The sequence below is a fragment of the Neophocaena asiaeorientalis genome, unplaced genomic scaffold, assembly GCF_003031525.2.
Source record: "Neophocaena asiaeorientalis asiaeorientalis breed wild unplaced genomic scaffold, Neophocaena_asiaeorientalis_V1.1 scaffold256, whole genome shotgun sequence".
NCBI lineage: Eukaryota > Metazoa > Chordata > Mammalia > Artiodactyla > Phocoenidae > Neophocaena > Neophocaena asiaeorientalis.
The window spans coordinates 2,145,949-2,157,807 of NW_020185324.1; positions in this window are offsets into that span (position 1 = coordinate 2,145,949).

Genomic DNA, 11,859 nt, shown 5'->3' on the forward strand with positions numbered 1-11,859 from the left:
TGACTGGTGTGAGGTGATACCTCATTGTAGTTTTGATTTGCATTTTTCTAATTAGTGATGTTGAACATCTTTTAATGTGCCTTTTGGTCATCTGTGTGTCTTCTTTGGAGAAATGTCTATTTAGGTTTTCTGCCCATTTTCTGATTGTTGTTTTTTTTTGTGTGTTGTTTTGCTATGGAGCTGTTTGTATATTTTGGAGATTAATCCCTGTCGGTTGCATTGTTTGCAAATATTTTCTCCCATACTGTAGGTTGTCTTTTCATTTTTCTTTATGGTTTCCTTTGCTGTACAAAAGCTTTTAATTAGGTCCCATTTGTTTATTTTTGTTTTTATTTCCATTACCCTAGGAGATGTATCCAAAAAGATATTACTGTGATTTATATCAGAGAGTCCTGCCTATGTTTTCCTCTAGGAATTTTATAGTATCTGGTCTTACATTTAGGTTTTTAATCCATCTTGAGTTTCTTTTTGTGTATGGTGTTATAGAGTGTTCTAATTTCATTCTTTTCCATGTAGCTGTCTGGTTATCCCAGCACCATTTATTGAAGACAGTGTCTTTTCTCCATTGTATATTCTTTCCTCTTTTGTCCTAGATTAATTGACCATAGGTGCATGGGTTTATGTGTAGACTTTCTATCCTGTTCCATTGATATATTTTTCTTTATTTGCCAGTGTCATTCTAATTTGACTAATGTAGCTTTGTAGTATAGTCTGAAGCTAGAGAGCCTGATTCCTCTAGCTCCATTTTTCTTTCTCAAGATTGCGTTGGCTATTCGGGGTCTTTTCTGTCACCATACAAATTAAAAAAAATTTTTTTCGGGCTCTGTGAAAAATGCCATTGGCAATTTGAGAGGGATTGCACCAAATCTGTAGATTTCCTTTTACTTATCCACAGTAATTAAAAATTCTTTCAAAGTTGGACTCAGTCCTCTCAAACTCTGCTGCTGCTTTATCAACTAAGTTTATGTACTATTACACCATACAAATTAAAAAAATTTTTTTTCGGGCTCTGTGAAAAATGCCATTGGCAATTTGAGAGGGATTGCACCAAATCTGTAGATTTCCTTTTACTTATCCACAGTAATTAAAAATTCTTTCAAAGTTGGACTCAATCCTCTCAAACTCTGCTGCTGCTTTATCAACTAAGTTTATGTACTATTCTAAATCATTTGTTGTTACTTCAACAATCTTCATAGCACCTTCATTAGGAGTAGATTCCATTTTAAGAAACCACTTTCTTTGCTCATCCGTAAGAAGTAACTCTTCATACGTTAAAATTTTACCTTGAGATTGCAGCAATTCAGCCACATCTTCAGGCTCCACTTTTAATTCTAGTTCTCTTGCTTTTTCCACCACATCTGCAGTTACTTCCTCCACTGAAGTCTTAAACCCCTCAGAGTCGTCCATGAGAGTTGGAGTCAACTTCCTCCAGATCCCTGTTAATGTTGATATTTTGATCTCTTCCCATGAATCACAAACGTTCTTAATTCACCATCTAGAATGGTGAATCCTTTCCAGAGGTTTTCAATGTACTTTGTCCAGATCCACCAGAGAAATCACTATCTATGGCAGCTAGAGCCTTATAAAATCTATTTCTTAAATAATAAGACTTGAAAGTCAAGATGACTCCTTGATCCATGGTCTACAGTATGGATGTTGTATTAGCAGTCATGAAAACGTTGCTAATCTTGTTGTACATCTTGATCAGAGCTCTTGGGTGACAAGATGTCAGTAATAATTTGAAAGAAATCTTTTCTGAGCAGTTGGTCTCAACAGTGGGTTTAAAATATTCAGTAAACCATGTTGTCAACACATGTGTTGTCATCCAGGCTTTGTTGTTCCATTATAGAGCACAGGTAGAGTAGATGTAGCATCTTTCTTAAGGGCTAGGATTTTTCAGAGTGGTCAATGAGCAGTGACTTCAACTGAAAGTTGTCAGCTGCATTAGCCCCTAAAAAAGAGGGTCAGCCTGTCCTTTGAAGCTTTGAAGCCAGGCATTGACTCCTCCTCTCTAGCTATGAAAGTCCTAGATGGCATCTTCTTCCAATGCAAGGCTGTTTCATCAGCATTGAAAATCTGTTGCTTAGTGTAACCACCTTCATGAATTATCTTAGCTAGATCTTCTGCCTCATTTCCTGCAGCTTTTGCATCAGCACTTGCTGCTTCATGTGGCACTTTTATGTTATGGAGATGACCTCTTTCCTTAAACCTCACGGAACAACCTCTGCTAGCTTCCTCACATCTTTCAGCCTTCATGGAATTGAAGAGAGTTAGGGCCTTTCTCTGGATTAGGCTTTGGCTTAAGGGAATGTTATGACTGGTTTGGTCTTCTATCCAGACCATTAAAATGTCCTCCATATTAGCAATAAGGCTGTTTCACTTTCTTATGATTCATGTTTTCAATGGAGTAGCACTTTTAATATCCTTCAAGAACTTTTCTTTGCACCTGTAACTTGGCTAACTCTTTGGCACCAAGAGGCCTAGCTTTCATCTCAGCTTTCAATATACCTTCCTCACTAAGCTTAATCATTTCTAGCTTTTGATTTAAAATGAGAGATGTACAACTCTTCCTTTCACTTGAACACTCAGAGCCCACTGTAGGGTTATTACTTCAGTATTGCTGTGTCTTAGGGAAGGGGGAGACTTGAGGAGAGGGAGAGAAATGGTGGAATGGCTGGTAGGTGGAGCAGTGAGAACACAATTTATTGATTAAGTTTGCCATCTTATTTGGTTGGGGTTTGTGGCACCCCAAGTCAATTACAACAGTAATATCAAACATCACTGATCATAGATTATCATGACAAATATAATAATAATGAACATATTTGAAATGTTGTGAGAATTACCAAAATACGACAGAGGCATGAACTGAGCAAATGTTGTTGGAAAAATGGTGCCCATAGACTTGCTTAACACAGAGTTGCCACAAACCTTTGGTTTGTAAAACACACAATATCCATGAAGCACAATAAAGCAGAGTTCAGTACAAGGAGGTAAAGGGAGAAAATACTGTATCGTTCATGTTGAACAACCCAGGCAGAAAGGAGCCATGAGAGAAACATTCTCCAAGGAGTAGCGGCTGCTGACCTGCATCGGCCCATTCTGGGATTCCTGACCTTGACTGTGACATCTGGGGTTGGCCCAGTCCAGCTATGCATACATAACACCTGGAGTGATATCTTTAATGTGGAACTTTTTGAAAATTAGCAAAAGAGGCGTTATGGTGTGGTGAAGCCATCAGCAAAGTGCGCTCCCAGACCATGCCCATCAGAATCATCTGGGGGATGCTTGAGATCCAGGACTCCACCACAATCCCACTGAATCTGAAACTCGGCGGGTGTGGTCTGAGAGCCTGCAATTTTCACAAGATCCCCAGAGAATCTGTACTGGCTTTTGAAAGTGTCTGCTCTTGTAGTTAGTTTCAATATCTCTGGGTTCAAATCCTGGTTCTGTCCCCCTTTATGTGACCTAGAAGAGCTCTTTAAGCTCTCTGAGTCCAACCTTCCTTCTCCATGAATTAGGAATAACGATGGTACCTGCTTCCTAGGGTCCTGTTGAGAAATGAGATAGGCTTTGAAGCACTTACTGCAGTACCTGGTACCTATGAAACATTCATAAATTTGAAAAGCTATTCTTACCATTATTTTTAAAAGTTGTATGAAGGATGGCAGAATCTCCACTCTGATTAGAGAGTCACATAGAATATTTATTTATTGGAGTGAATACTAACTATACAGTAGATTCTGATATTAAATTGTAGCACCTCTTTACTAAGGGGGTTAAAGCAATGGTCACTTCTCTAGCTTTGCCTGCTTTTTTCTTGTCCCAGATTTTGCTAGCATTCTTTTGGCTGCTCTGTTTGGTTCTTGTTTCTCAAAGGCAAGGGTGTAGCCCTCTTTTGCTGGTTTTAAGGCCATTGCTCCTGAGTTTCTGCTTTTGAACCGTTTCCAAGGGGAGTCTTCAGCAGATGATTTACAAAGAGGGCTTTGATGCTCTCTAGCTTGTCCTGCAAAACGCTGTGAGTTTCCCTTAGTTGTTAACCCTGGTGGCCTTTGAGAGCACGGCCCTGCAGCTGTCTCTCTCCAGTCACTCTCCTGTCCCAGCCTGCAGTCTCTCTTTGCTGTGCTCAGCTTTCTCGGCTGACCACAGCCTTTCTGGGATGGTTATGGGATCCCCACTTTCTGAGACTGGTGGGACAAATCACTTTCTTGTGGCCATTTGAACAGCAAAGGGATTCCTCATTGCAAACAGGGTGACATTTTCTGGATAACACCAGTAAATATCATACATACTCCCTTCTTCCCATAGATTATTTTCTTAACTGTTTATATTAGTTGATGTTTAGGGGTTATTAATGGTGAAGAATCACTGATTCTGAAGGCTAGAAAGGTTCTTGAGTCATAATTTATTTGTCTCTTTTCCAGAAAATATTTTAGGACAAAACCAAGTACAGTCTGGGTGACTTGAAAAGAATTGGCATTTACTTCTCACAGTTCTGGAGGCTGGGATGTTCCAGATCAGGGTACCAGCAGAAGACCTAGTGTCTGGTGAAAGCCCTCCACCTGGTTTGTAGATGACTGTTTTCTCATTCTCACCTGGCAGAGAGGGGGCTGGGGGAAAACCTTTCTCTCCTCTTTTTACAAAGGCACTCGTCCCATTATGATCTAATTACCTCCCAAATGCCCCTCCTCTAAATACCATCACATTGAGGATTTAGACTTCAACATATGAATTCTGGGGAGAAACAAACTTTCAGTCTATGGCACGTGCTGCAGCTACTGTGAGAGTTTATCAGAGACTTTCATCGTATAACTTGCAAAGCCAGGGCACTTTCAGTCTTGTAGTTCGGTTTGTGGTAAAAGAACAGGCGCTCGAGGCTTGTGGTACAGATTGGAGTGAAAGGGCAGAACATGCCTCAAGTCCTGGACTCACTCAGTTGAGGGGGCGGTGCAGGTCCTCGTGGAGCCACAGCGAGGGGAGCAAGAGGACAACAGATGTCTTTGGCCAGAGATGCCAGGAGGCAGACAGGCTCTGAGAGTGGGAGGGAGTGCGTTCACTTTTGCCAGAGGATGGAGCTTCTGAGACTAAGTCCCACATAAGGCGGCTGTGCGCACGGACAGACTCAGGCCCAACAGAGATTGGTAGATAGTTCCAAGCCGGGTACTGCTTTTGGCACTGCTTCTTCTATCACCTTGAGCTTCTCCAGGTTGTACCAATCAGTAAGCCCCCTCCTCTGCATAACTGAGCATCCTGGGAACGAGAATAATCCCAAGGTTCCTTGAGGAATTTAGGATTGGAGCTGGGAGAGCTGGAAGGTCTGAAGGAGATTCCATGAGGCTGAGATTCCATGAACACAGGCCCCTGTATTCCCTGGGAACTCTGTGCCACTTGGGACAGGGTGGCAGCATGGCAGAGTGGTAAGAACATTTGAATTGGGGGTTCAAAAAATCTGGAATCAATTCCAGGCTCCTCTGTGCATTTAGGAAGTACACAGTACCCACAACTAGCGTTTATTAAATGTCTGTGTCAGTCACTGATCAGGTATTCACACCTGCAAGTATTAACTTACAGGTATTTTTAAGTATTTAATTAAGCGTATGCTATGAGGTTGATATTATTAAGTTTATTTCACAGATGAAAATGTTAGGCACAGAGGGGTTAAGTAACTTGCCTAAGGTCACACAGCAAAGACTGGAACCCAGGAAATGTGCCTTCAGCACCTTTGCTCTTAACCAGTAAGCTCGCCTATTTCTGTTTCTTTATCTTTCAAGTGAGGTTAACAATAGCTTCTTTAGTGTTGGGAAGATGAAATTTTCAATGAGATGGCAACAGATGAAGCACCCTTCTTTGCCTGGGTCACCAGGTTAGCAGTGCTCAACCGCCAACAGCTGCAGTTCCTCTCTTCCTTTTTCATGTTATGCAGGACCACTCCCTGTTCTGGACAAAGCTGGTGCCTCTCGTCTCGCATATGTCCAGTCCTCCTTTCCTCCCCTGGGCTTCCTGCTGCCCTTCTGTTTGCACTTGGAGCTGCAGCATTCCTCTCCCCATTTCTGTACTCATCCATAACTCCTTACGGTTCTGAGTATGAGGCTTATTTTAAACAACATCCTTTCAAGCAGTCTGCTTCCTGGCCGCGTCTCTAAGGCACCTTAATCTCCTGCATAATGCTTCTCGATATCACACTGTAGGGATTACTGCTGGGAAGGGCATCTCTCTTTGTGTGGCTTCTTGCTGATTTCTCTTTCAGGGACCACCCCATTCCTGACCTTTTTCTGGTGCCCCTTTCCCACTTCTAATGGCCTACCTGAAGTCTACCTTATTTTTGCCACTGCTCTAGCTGTACCCCAGCAGCCCCTCCAGTATCTGAGACTCCTTTAGAGAAGGCTCCCTAGCTCCCAACGTCCGTAGCCAGGGTGTCTGTGTCACTGTCCTGGAGATGGCCCTTGCTGGTTAATTTCCACTGGCAACCAACTGCATTACCTGTGGCTCCGTGCCTCCTGGCTTCCAGATGGGCTCGGTCAGTGGGAGGCTCCGGTAACAGGTGGAGAGTGGTGCGCTAGCTGCCGCCCTCCCTCTGTGACATTCAGGGATGCATTCAGGGATAAATGCATCTCAAGGGGCTCCAGTGACATTATCTCCTCCTCTTCAGCCCCTGAGGTGCCCATGCCTGCTGGTCTCTGGGTGTCTCCCCACCCTTATTTGTTCCTTCAACCTTGCCCTCACCGTTATATGTAGTCCCTCATGAATATCTCATTTCAGTGACATGGGATAAATTCTGTGCCCATCTGGGACCCTACAGACATGCGTGACTAGAACCAGAAGGCCACTGGGCGGTCTCTTTTATCATGCTCACCTACACAAGCATAATTCTTACTCTATTGAGTGAAAAGATGAAATTTACAAGAATAACACACTGTCTGCAAGTTGTTGGCTGTCTCTTTACTGTTAGAAACAAAGATGATTCTTTATCAGGGCCTGATGGAGAGCACAGTTCAGTAGAGAAAGTTCTGGTCAGTAGGGAGCGTTGCTTTGGATGACAAGCTTTTTTTCCTCTTTTTTTCTTTTGTTATTAAAAAAATATTCTGACCATGTGACTTCGGGCAAATCATAAATCTCTTAATCTCAATTTTCTTGTTGAAAATTAAGAAGCCACTGAATTTATGACGTCGACAGCTGCCTTTAGCTCTAGAAAGGTAAGTAGCAGGAGAAAGGCTTCTCCCTGGAATGTTGAGAATTGGCTGGGGATCTTGCCTTTCTTCTCTGAGCAACAGGTAGAGGCTGCCTGATGCATTTCCCCATCTGCCCCTGATTTCAACCTCTGGTGTTTCTACTTCATCTTTGAGCACCCCTGGCTCGGATCTGATTTCTTTGCTGCACTTGTTTCCCCCTGGTTGATGAGCCCAGTTGGGACACTGGGCTGTGCACTGGCTTCCCCCACTGGGGAAGGAAGGACCAGTACCCTTTCCTGAGACAACCACGCAGCAGCAATTGGGGTCTTGCTGGGAGAACTAACCTCTTTCAGGGATTGACTTCAGGGATAAATTCATGGTGCCCTTAGAAGAGAATAAAGGAGAAGGTTGTAGATTAAAAGCCCAAACCGCATTTCTCTTGGCTTTCCTTGTTCCAGTATGGATTTGGAGAAGGAAGGAAGGAAGGAAAGGAGGGAGGGAGGGAGGGAGGGAGGAAGGAAGGAAAGAAGGAAGGGGAATTATAGAGTGATTTCTCTGTGTCAGGCAGTGTGCTAAGAAACTAACATGTAAATCCTTTATAACATATAAATCTCATCTAATCCTTGCAGGCACAGATGGTGAAACTGAGGCTAAGAGGAATATGGTACATTGCAAAAGGACGCATGGTTGATAAATATCTCACTTGTGTCCGTGCCAAAGGAGTAGGCCTATCTTTTTCAGTTTGATTGAATCATAAAGTTATTTCTCATCTTCCCAGGCTTTGCATGTAAAATGGTCCTTACTTCCCCACAAAGTTTAAGAGAGATGGGGTATTTCATTTATGCTTGTCTTTGGGCCTGCTTTGGTTCAAGTTTACTTCCTCTTTTCTATTCTGAATTCTATTTCTGGTCTTTTGCCACCTGGAAAATCACTCAGGTATCTGCTAGTTTTACTTCCCTGATTACTGGCTGTCTTTGTGCTTTTTCAGAAATTGCTATACTATGGCAGAGACAAGGAATGAGAGAAACAATAGGAAAGGTTTCCCAGCAATGCAGGGTTATATGGAAATGCCTCTTTGTGGCGGGAACCCAGAGGAGAAATGTCTCTGCCCTATGGGTCATGGCCAAAGCCACTCTGCCAGTAACCCAACACCTTTCCCACCTCCGGTGGGCAGACCATGTTAGCTTTTTACTCAAGATTACATCGCTCACCTTGACAAAGTCAAATCTCTTATTTCCATTTTCTCTCAGCCCTCACATTCTTGTCCACACTCATAATATCATTGCTAGCTCCTTCATCTAGCGGTTGTTAAAATGCTTTCTAACTGCTTTAATTTGAACAGTTGAACCAAACCTTTGTAACCACTCCTCAGGGAAATTATGGGCCATTTGTAATAGAAAAATTTTTTTTTCTTTTCTGTCTCCAGTGCTAACATGGAATCATCTCTCACTGAGCTGGGTGACAACTGTGCACTGGAAGGATTTGAGTTCAGTATATACCAGGGGCAGGAATAACTCAAGCATGTTTACAAAATACCCTGTGGGCTATTTACCTTCAAATGGTCTCATCTAAACATAATTACAGTAAACTAACACTTTCTGTATCTTGTGATGAAAACTGTTGATATTTCATGCAGAGCATGTTTGAAACAGTTGGCCCCAACAGGCTTTTCAAGTTCTTGTTTGTTTATATTTATTTTTCTGTTCACCAGAATAAGAGTCAGGCCATATATGTATTTTCTTTTCATTCACTTGCTTGTTTTTGTCTCTTCCCTCTCACCTCCCCCATCCCAATTCTGACAGTTACTAGCTCATGTGTCCTTCGGTGAGTTGCTTAACCTCTCTGAACTTAGTTCTGTGATGGTTGTACGATCTCATTTCGTAAACAACTATACTTCAATAAAATTAAAAAAATATATATATATGACAGAAAAAAAAGGAACGATGCTCTCAACTGGAGGTCCATTTTGTGCCCCGGGGATGTTTTGTCTGGAGGTATTTTTGGTTGTCACAACTGGTTGTGTGGGCGTGCTACTAGCGTCTAGTGGATAGAGGCCAGGGATGCTGCTAAACATCCTATTGATCCAATGCACAGGACAGAACTATCCAGTACCAAATGTCAGTAGTGCCGAGGTTGGGAATCTCTGCTTTAGAGGTTGTGGTGGGGAGAAATGTTAGAGTTAAGTGCTTTTCTTGTAAAATGTTTAGAACACATATAAAGTGTTACTAGAGCTTCTTCCAGACGTGGGTGCTAATCCTGACCCAGGTTAGTATCCAACATGCCCTAAGCAGCATTTAAATTCAGGGACTCCATTTCTTTACTATTAAGATGCATGGGGCTTCATGATCTCCAAGATCCTTTCTGTCTCTGAGAATCTACACGGGAAAAGGATTATATGGTACATGGGCCCAAAGTTGACAAAATCGATAGTTGCTAATTTCAGCATTTTTTAGCCCTCATGCAGATCACTGACCTGAATCTTTTCTCTCCAGATAAGCCTGAGATTTGCTAAGAGGCAGGAGGCAAAGAATTCTCAACTTTGCTCCTCTAATAGACAGAGAAGATTTACCTGTGGCCATGTTCCCTTTCGTACCACGTAGAATAATGTCAATGTTGAGCGCTTACCTGGTGCCAGGCACTTGAATACCTACTGTGCACCAGGCCCTATACTTGTGGTCTAGCTACAAGGTCTCATTTCATCATGATAGCATGCCTGAACTGTGGGTATTATTGCTCCAATTTTACAAATGAGAAAAATGAGGCTCAGAGAGGCTAAGTAACTTGTCTGAAGTCACACAGCTAATGAGTCATCAAATTGATAAAAAATACAAAACTTGAGTGTTTTTCATTTCTCTATAGTTGTACTCAAGGTGCTCATTTAAATGAAATTGCAATGGAGGATTAATGAACGGTAAAAAGAGTACCAAGAAAACAGATGAAAGCCCTACCATTTTGTAAAGTTTCATGTTCTGCAGGCAGATGTGGACACTGGAAAAGAGACTCTTGCAGTAAATGTTCCCATCAGCCGAAGCTGTCTGAGAGCAGTGAAAGCTCAGATAAGTGGCTCTCTCTGCTTTCTTTCAAGTAATAAATAAAATAGCTGCTGTGGCTAGGGTTAGGGCAGAGCTCCAGGTACTACTAGTGATAACATTATTGATAATAATTGAGAAAACAATGGTAACACTAAAGAACTGTTGGTTCTTTTCAAGGTTTTGCCAATTATTTTATTCTTTTAATCCATGACTTCATTATATTCTTATTATTTTTTAAATTGAAGTGTAGATGTTATACAATATTATTTAAGTTACAGGTATACAATATAGTGAGTCACAATTTTTAAATTTATACTCCATTTATAGTTAGTATAAAATATTGGCTGTGTTCCCCATGTTGTATAATGTATCCTGTTGCTTATTTATTTTATGCCTAATGGTTTGTAACTTTTAATCCCTACTCCTATCTTGTCCCTCTCCTCTTCCCTCTCCCCACTGGTAACCGCTAGCTCTCTGTATCTGTGAATCTGCTTCTTTTTTCTTGTATTTTTTAGATTCCACATATAAATGGTACTATAGAGTATTTGTCTTCCTCTGCATGACTTATGTCACTCAGCATAATGCCCTCCAAGTCCATCCATGTTGCTGCAAATGGCAAGATTTCACCTTTTTTGTGGCTGAGTAGTATTCCATTGCGTATATGTGCTACATCTTCTTTATCCATTCTTCTGTTGGTAGACACTTAGGTTGCTTCTGTATCTTGGTAATTGTAAATAATGCTGCTGTTGACTTCATTATATTCTACTGAATAACAGTGATGAACACTGCCTCTAGGTTTCTGGATTCTGTCTTTAAACATGGCAGATAAGAATACGGATTTCAGATGATGATTGAATGGGGTTTGGGATATATAGGAATGGCTTATTCTCCTTTGAGGACAGCAGCTCATCTTCTCCATCAGTGGCTGCCCCTGGGGACCTTTGGAAAGTTCTAATGCCCAGGCTATACTCAGGCCAATTATATCAGTCTCTGGGAGGGACCCCATTAGTAATTCTTACCACTCCCCTGTGATCCCAACAGGTAGTCAAGTCTGAGAGCCAGTGCTCTGTATTAGTGGCCTTTAAACTCCTGTGTGTATCAGAATAACCTGGAGAACTTGATAAAAACACAGGGGCCCACCCCTCCTCCTTCAGTGAGCTGGAGGCCTCCAGGTTCTTTGTAAACTCCTAGGTGACTCAAGTAAATACCATAGTTGAGAATCACCACTTATTTCACTCCTTTTTAGAGTTTATTTTTAAAATGAGAAAGTGACCTTATTCCAAGATGAGGAAATTGGCCTAGGTTAAAAACTGTATGCACGTGGGTGTGTTGTGGGTCCACAAGACTCTTATTGGGCTGTGAGCCAGCCATCAGTCTACTCCCCATATCTTTTAGATGCCATCTTTGACTTATTCAGCCCTTTCTTTCTAGATCCTTCCTGACCATGGCCCCTAGTCCAGTTTGGAAACATCGCTCTGTTCTAGTTTGAAAATACAGTAAATTTGTTGTTTATAAATACAGTTTATCCACGATACATATTGATACTTGGTTCATAGGAGATATGACAGTTGCTTAGTTACGAACTTAAAGTAAGGCCACTGCCTATAGACATTTGTATTGGTCGGGGTTCTCCACAGAAACAAAGCCAATAAGATGGA